Here is a 7,713-nt window from a genome sequence, read left to right as displayed (position 1 = left end):
TTTTAAACTATTGCGGCAGCGGCGCCACCTATGTCGATACTGGTTCAAGTTATCAGAACCAGTTCAGCCAAGACACACACCACTTGAAGAGCTTTTCGGGCAGTTGACTTAGCCGTCGACTGGTAACACTGATTGGTTGACCACGTGTATATGTTTTCACTTTTGCATATAAATAAGTTTCAATTTGCAGCTCAAAAACACATCACACAATCTTGCTATCAGTAACCACACGCACTCTAGGACTTGGCCTAATTGTCTGTACGTTTTTATGAGTTCTGATTAAACTTTTCACAGCGAAAAACACTCCGAAAATACACAACACGGTGCGCTCGTCCGTAGGCACGTCTGCACTCAACGAGTGTTCGATCTGAGAGTGAGAGAGCTTCTGACACAGAAAAAAAAAGACTCCGAAGGCGAGCAATCAGATCTCAAGACCCCTGGGACCGAATCTTATGAAACCGTGCTGCATAGCATAACGTCTTAAGGGAACTTCGAAGATACTTTTTTGAGCAGAAACTAGCTACTATGGACTACAGAGTGGATGCTGGATAATCGATATGGAAATGCACCAAGTCCCTTAAAAGACAGCCGTTTAGAAAGGTTCCTATAAGGTGTCCCGGAGGTGCTAAAAATGAAGAGGAGCAGGCTAATTGTTTTGCACATCATCTGGAGACTAGGTTGACCCCCTTCCAATTCGCTACAGCGGAGCATGATCAAGAGACGCTTGGTAGCCTAGAGACATCTCTGCAAATGTCACTACTCATTAAGCTCATCAGCGTTGAGGAAATGGCCGAAGTTATCAAATCTCTCCTGATAAAGAAGTCTCCTGGCATCGACAATGTTTGCAATGCCACGTTAAAAGCACTACCTCTTCGAGCACTTCTCTACTTGGCGCTGATATATAATGCCACATTCAGTGTGCAGTATTTCCCAAAGCAGTGGAAAATTTCAGCAATCTTAATAATACGTAAGCCCGGTAAACCTGAAGAGAGCCCTGAATAGTATCGACCCATAAGTCTCTTATCTTCGCTATCTAAGGTATGGGAACGACTGATACAGATTAGATACAGATTAGATGACATTATTAACGATCGTCGAATCCTGCCGGATCATCAGTTTGGATTTCGTCAGGGACACAGCACTGTGGAGCAGGTACACAAATTGACAAAACACATCCTACAGGCCTTTGATGATTTGGAATACTATAATGCTGTGTTCATTGACATGCAACAGGCATTCGATAGGGTCTGGCATGACGGCTTTCTCAGCAAAATTAAAAAGTTATTCCCAGCACCATATTATTATGTTCTAAGATCATAATTGGAAAATCGGAAATTCATGGTCAGGGTCAGAAACACCTATTCGAATCCCTTCGTTATAACAGCCGGAGTTTCGCAGCGCAGCGTTGTGGGACCGCTGCTTTACTCAGTATTTACTGCAGATCTGCCCTGCCTATCAACGCCTATCATATGGTAAATCCCAGGAAAGCCTACTCGAATCTACGCTTATGATACGAGATAATATGAGGCAGCACGGGTTCTCCAAGAGTACCTTACCACACTGGCTGCATGGTGCAAAAAATGGAATTTAAAGGTCAAACCACAAAAGACCCCCAATCCCTGCTTCACCTTGAAGACCTTAATTTCCAACAACGATGGCTGATAAACAGAAAAAGCATCACGTCACTGAGTGCTAAAAGAGCAGTCTACGTCAACTGCGTTGCCTTGATCTGGCTGTTCGGAATATATGTCTGGGGTATTTCTGCAAAATACAATTACAACCGCATACAGGTATTGCAAAACCGTGCCCTGCGTGCAATTACCTTACCTGGCACTACCCTTCACCGAGATCTAAACACAATAGCAGATATAGTGACAGACTGAGACGGCACCACAGCTGTGCGTAAATGACAGCTAAGCTTAATCGAAGGGCTCTCGATCTTTGATTACATTTAGTACTTAGACATTGGGAGTTATGGGTGTAGAATGGATATGTTACTATATATACATATCAGGCGTTTCATTTTAGAAGGGGTAGAGTTATCCGACCCGTAAATTTCAAACTCCAGTCTCAGCAGCAGTTCCCTTGCCCTTGTTTTTGACGCCAACACTTAGCCACCCGATAAATAACAAAACTTAAAGTTAACACAAGTCAGCATATTTGAATTTCACAATGCTGTGAAATAATTTCAGGATAAAGCTTTTATCGTAAACATATTTGAAAGTTCGAGAAAATCCTAAAGAAAAGCTTCTTGTTGAGGTTGAGTGGATTTAGAAGATCTGTCTGAGATCGTGAACAGATCCTCTTATGAAATCATCACTCTCACATACACACAATTTTTTTGTGACTTTTGTGTTTTCAACAGGGTCAATATCCGATTCGATCTGGCCATGTCGGTCTGTTCGACTGTCCGTCAGTCCATATGAACGTTGAGTTCTCAGGAACTGTAAAAGCTAAAGGGTTGAAATCTAACATACAGATTCTAGAGATATAGACGCAGCGTAAGTTTTTTTGCCACGCCCACTCTAAAGCCCACAAACCGCGCAAAACTGCCACGACCACATTTTTAAAAAATTTTTGGATATCTTTTCATAAAATTTTATTAGTCCGTGTACATTTCTATAGATTTATCAAAAAACTTTTTGACACGCCTTCTCAAAGACCATAACGCCGCCAAATCGGCTCACTTTTAAACAATTTTTAATTTTTTTCGTATTCATTCCGCAATATCTATCGATATCCCAGAAAACTGACGAAATTTCGTGTTCCCATTCACACTAGCTGAGTAAAGGGTATCTGATAGTAGGGAAATCGACTATAGCACACTCTCGGTTTTTTTGTTAATTTTTACTCTGCAACAACTCCAGACATCTTGGACTTTGCGATCTCCGGCGGCCTGGACCCGGCAAGAATCCAGACCAGAGAGGTGGAAGACCTTCTCTCGGACCACAGTGCCATTGCCGTTTCGGTCTTCGCCTCAGCCATGTTGAGATCCGCGGATAAAAAGTTAATCTTCAAAACGGCCGACATCAGCAAATACCACCACTGGCTGAACAACACGACAGTCACTAACCCACCATTGGATACCCCAGAACTTATCGATGTGGCCGTTGCGAACCTCACCTCGCAAATTCAGGAGGCAGCAACTCACGCTGCTCCAAGGTTCTCTAACCACCCGAGGGACACCGAGTAGTGAAATATATCCTGGACGCCTTTGAGAATAAGAAATACTGCCTAGCTGTAATGCTGGACATTAAGCAAGCCTTCGATCGTGTTTGGCACCCCGGTCTCCTCCTGAAGCTCAAAAACGGCCTGCCCCAGCCATATTTCAAGTTCTTGAAGTCGTTCTTGGAGGGCAGAAGGTTCGCCGTCAGGTGTTGAGAAGCGCGCTGAGGCGTCAAAGAAGCCCATGCAGGAGTTCCCCAAGGAAGCGTTCTCGGTCCGCTCCTCTACAATGCGTATAAGGCCGACCTGCCGGTGATACCGAGCCAGTACATTATGGCAGCCACTTACGCCGATGATACTGCATTCCTAACAACAGCAGATACCCCAGCAGAGGCCTCCCAGACTATGCAGGAGCAACTAGATCTACTGAACACGTGGCACCAGAGATGGAATGTATCGGTAAAGAGCGACAAGTCAACCGCCAAAACCTTTGCAACTCGGCGCGGCATCTGCCCTCCAGAGGCTACCCGGAGGTAGACAATCCAAATTATCTTGGCTTTACACTGGACAGGAGACTTACATGGAGACCACACCTGCTAAAGAAGCGGAAACAGGCGGAGAACCGAGTCCGTGAATTTTACTGGCTGGTTTGCAGACGATCTAAGCTACCGACTTCCACTAAGCTCCTTATCTACAAAGCGATTTCCAATTTCCGAATTTTCCGGAAGAATAAAATATTCATCGGAAAAAGAATTGCCCATCTGTGGATCACATTTTCTGTCAGGCCAGCCCGCAAAAAACCTTCTTTGGAGTGCTGGCGTGGATTCCCCAGATCACAGGCAAAAAGGATTACATTCACCCTGCCAGAGTCCAAGGAATGATTTTATTCCATTTGTGGTTTTAGGAATATGAAAATTATTAATTGCATTTACTTTGTTAGGGTTTGGTTTTATACCGTCTGTCGTGATAATGTGACCGAGAAATTTTGTTTTTTCCTTCAGAAATTAACATTTCTTAAGTTGCAATTTTAAATTAGCTGATGTTCTTCCAATGAAGTGGAATAAATGATAATATCATCTAAATAAACTAAACAATCTTTATAAATTAAGTCTTCTAGAAGATTGTTCATGCAGCGTTGAAATGTTCCTGGTGCATTTTTCAGACCAAAAGGCATACGAGTATATTCGTAATGTCCATGTTTTGTTGAAAATGCTGGATATTGATTGCTGGTCCATTTGAATTTGATGGAAACCTTTAACTAGATCAATGGTTGTGAAGTATTGACAGCGTTAAAGCTTTTCTAATATTTCGTCCATTACTGGAATATGGAATTTGTCGTCAATGGTTATTTCATTGAGACTACGATAGACTTTGCAGTGTATCATGGTATACCAGATCACCTAGCAACTATAACACAAAGCTGGGACTTGGATTCTGATCACTTGCCTTTGACCATTGGCATTGAGGCAGATAGACAGATGTTAATCCAAGTCCCTGGCTAGTCACCAAACAAACTGACCTGCTTGCCTTTAGCCAACAATTGGTGAGCCTTATTTCTCTGAACACCAAGCTTAATTCTGGTGAGGAAATTGAAATGGCTGTTGACAACCTAACAGAAAGCATTCATAATGCTGCGGCTGTCTCTATTTCTCCCGTCCCTTGGACAGGCACCATCTATGGGATTGTGTTGACCAAAAAGGTAGAGAGCTTCTGACACAGAAAAAAAGACTCCGAAGGCGAGCAATCAGATCTCAAGACCCCTGGGACCGAATCTTATGAAACCGTGCTGCATAGCATAACGTCTTAAGGGAACTTCGAAGATACTTTTTTGAGCAGAAACTAGCTACTATGGACTACACAGTGGATGCTGGATAATCGCTATGGAAATGCACCAAGTCCCTTAAAAGACAGCCGTTTAGATAGGTTCCTATAAGGCGTCCCGGAGGTGAACCTGCTAAAAATGAAGAGGAGCAGGCTAATTGTTTTGCACATCATCTGGAGACTAGGTTGACTTACTTCCAATTCGCTACAGCGGAGCATGATCAAGAGACGCTTGGTAGCCTAGAGACATCTCTGCAAATGTCACTACTCAAGCCCATCAGCGTTGAGGAAATGGCCGAAGTTATCAAATCTCTCCTGATAAAGAAGTCTCCTGGCATCGACAATGTTTGCAATGCCACGTTAAAAGCACTACCTCTTCGAGCACTTCTCTACTTGGCGCTGATATATAATGCCACATTCAGTGTGCAGTATTTCCCAAAGCAGTGGAAAATGTCAACAATCTTAATGATACGTAAGCCCGGTAAACCTGAAGAGAGCCCTGAATAGTATCGACCCATAAGTGTCTTATCTTCGCTATCTAAGGTATGGGAACGACTGATACAGATTAGATACAGATTAAATGACATTATTAACGATCGTCATGCAACAGGCATTCGATAGGGTCTGGCATGACGGCTTTCTCAGCAAAATTAAAAAGTTATTCCCAGCACCATATGTTCTAAGATCATAATTGGAAAATCGGAAATTCATGGTCAGGGTCAGAAACACCCATTCGAATCCCTTCGTTATAACAGCCGGAGTTCCGCAGGGCAGCGTTGTGGGACCGCTGCTTTACTTAGTATTTACTGCAGATCTGCCTTGCCTATCAACGCATATCATATGGTAAATCCCAGGAAAGCCTACTCGCCTCTACGCTTATGATACGAGATAATATGAGGCAGCACGGGTTCTCCAAGAGTACCTTACCACACTGGCTGCATGGTGCAAACAATGGAATTTAAAGGTCAAACCACAAAAGACCCCCAATCCCTGCTTCACCTTGAAGACCTTAATTCCCAACAACGATGGCTGATACAGTCTACGTCAACTGCGTTGCCTTGATCTGGCTGTACGGAATATATGTCTGGGGTATTTCTGCAAAATACAATTACAACCGCATACAGGTATTGCAAAACCGTGCCCTGCGTGCAATTACAGACTGCCAATACTATGTACGTGGCACTACCCTTCACCGTGATCTGAACACACTAGCAGATATAGTGACAGACTGAGACGACACCACAGCTGTGCGTAAATGACAGCTAAGCTTAATCGAAGGGCTCTCGATCTTTGATTACATTTAGTACTTAGACATTGGGAGTTATGGGTGTAGGAATGGATATTTTTTTTTTTTTTTTTTTTCGCACGGGTCCTACGGCCACACCTCCCGCACAACCGACCGAGGGGCGCTGCCGTGTATCGTACGGCTCGATTCGCGAGAAGATATAGACGCGATATAAAAAATAGAATAGGAACGAGGAAATGAATATAATGTGGAATAACTATGTTAAATATTAGTGTTAGTAGGATCTAATTATGTAATAGAAAAGATAAAATCGATTGCTTTAATAGCGGCAGAGAGTCAAGATTACAGATAATAGGATAAAGTCTATTATAGTCAGAACATAAAACTCTGTAAGGGTCATGCAACTCATAATTAGATCTACAATGATTTAAGATAAGGGGTATATAGTTTCTAGTGACTCTACTTGGAACCGAGAAGTTAAGCCGACTAATCAAGTCGGGACTCTCAACATCCCACGAATAAGCTTACAAATAAAGACTGTTCCAAGCATAGTTCTACGGTTAGCTAGGGATGGTAAATTAATTAAAAGTAGTCTACTGGAATAAGGAGGTAATATATAGTTTGCATCCCAATTTAGGCGCCGCAAGGCAAAAAGTAAGAAGTTTTTTTGGACCGATTCAATGCGGTCCGAGTGGACTGCGTATTGTGGACTCCAAACAGGTGATCCGTACTCGAGAATCGGACGGACTAACGAAATAAATAAGGTTTTAGTCAAGTAAGGGTCTTCAAATTCCTTAGACCACCTTTTTATAAAACCAAGCACACCCCTGACCTTAATGACAATAGACGAAAAATGGTCAGAAAATTTTAGTTTTGGGTCCAGAAGAACACCAAGATCATCAACTCGTGTTATTCTGTCCAGAGAGCACCCACTTAGAGTGTAAGTCGTGCGTATTGGGCTGGCACGACAAAAGGTCATAACTTTACACTTGGAGCCATTTAAGTCTAATATGTTATCACGGCACCATATTTGAAATCGGTCTAGATCGGATTGTAAGTCCAAATGGCAAGAAGCGTCCTTGTACTGGAGGCATAATTTAACATCGTCTGCGTACATAAGTACACGCGAATGTTTTACTATTAAGGCGAGGTCGTTAATGAATAAGGTAAAAAGAAGCGGACCAAGATGGCTCCCTTGTGGGACACCGGATGTGACTCGGAGAATAGAAGATAACGAATTTTTAAAGAGAACTTGTTGTGTCCTACCATTCAGATAGCTTGAAATCCAATTTAGAAGATCAACAGGGAAACCTATAAGATCTAGTTTTTTTATTAGAAGGTAATGATTAACAGAGTCAAATGCTTTACTAAAATCAGTGTAGATGACATCTGTTTGAAGATTATTTTTGAAACCCTCTATTACGAAAGAAGTTAGCTCCAAGAGGTTAGTGGTTGTAGATCTGCGTTTCATAAAACCGTGT

The sequence above is a fragment of the Drosophila sechellia genome, unplaced genomic scaffold (genome assembly GCF_004382195.2).
Source record: "Drosophila sechellia strain sech25 unplaced genomic scaffold, ASM438219v1 Y_11, whole genome shotgun sequence".
Classification (NCBI taxonomy): domain Eukaryota; kingdom Metazoa; phylum Arthropoda; class Insecta; order Diptera; family Drosophilidae; genus Drosophila; species Drosophila sechellia.
The sequence above is the reverse complement of the archived record's forward strand: the minus strand, read 5'-3'. Positions refer to the sequence as shown.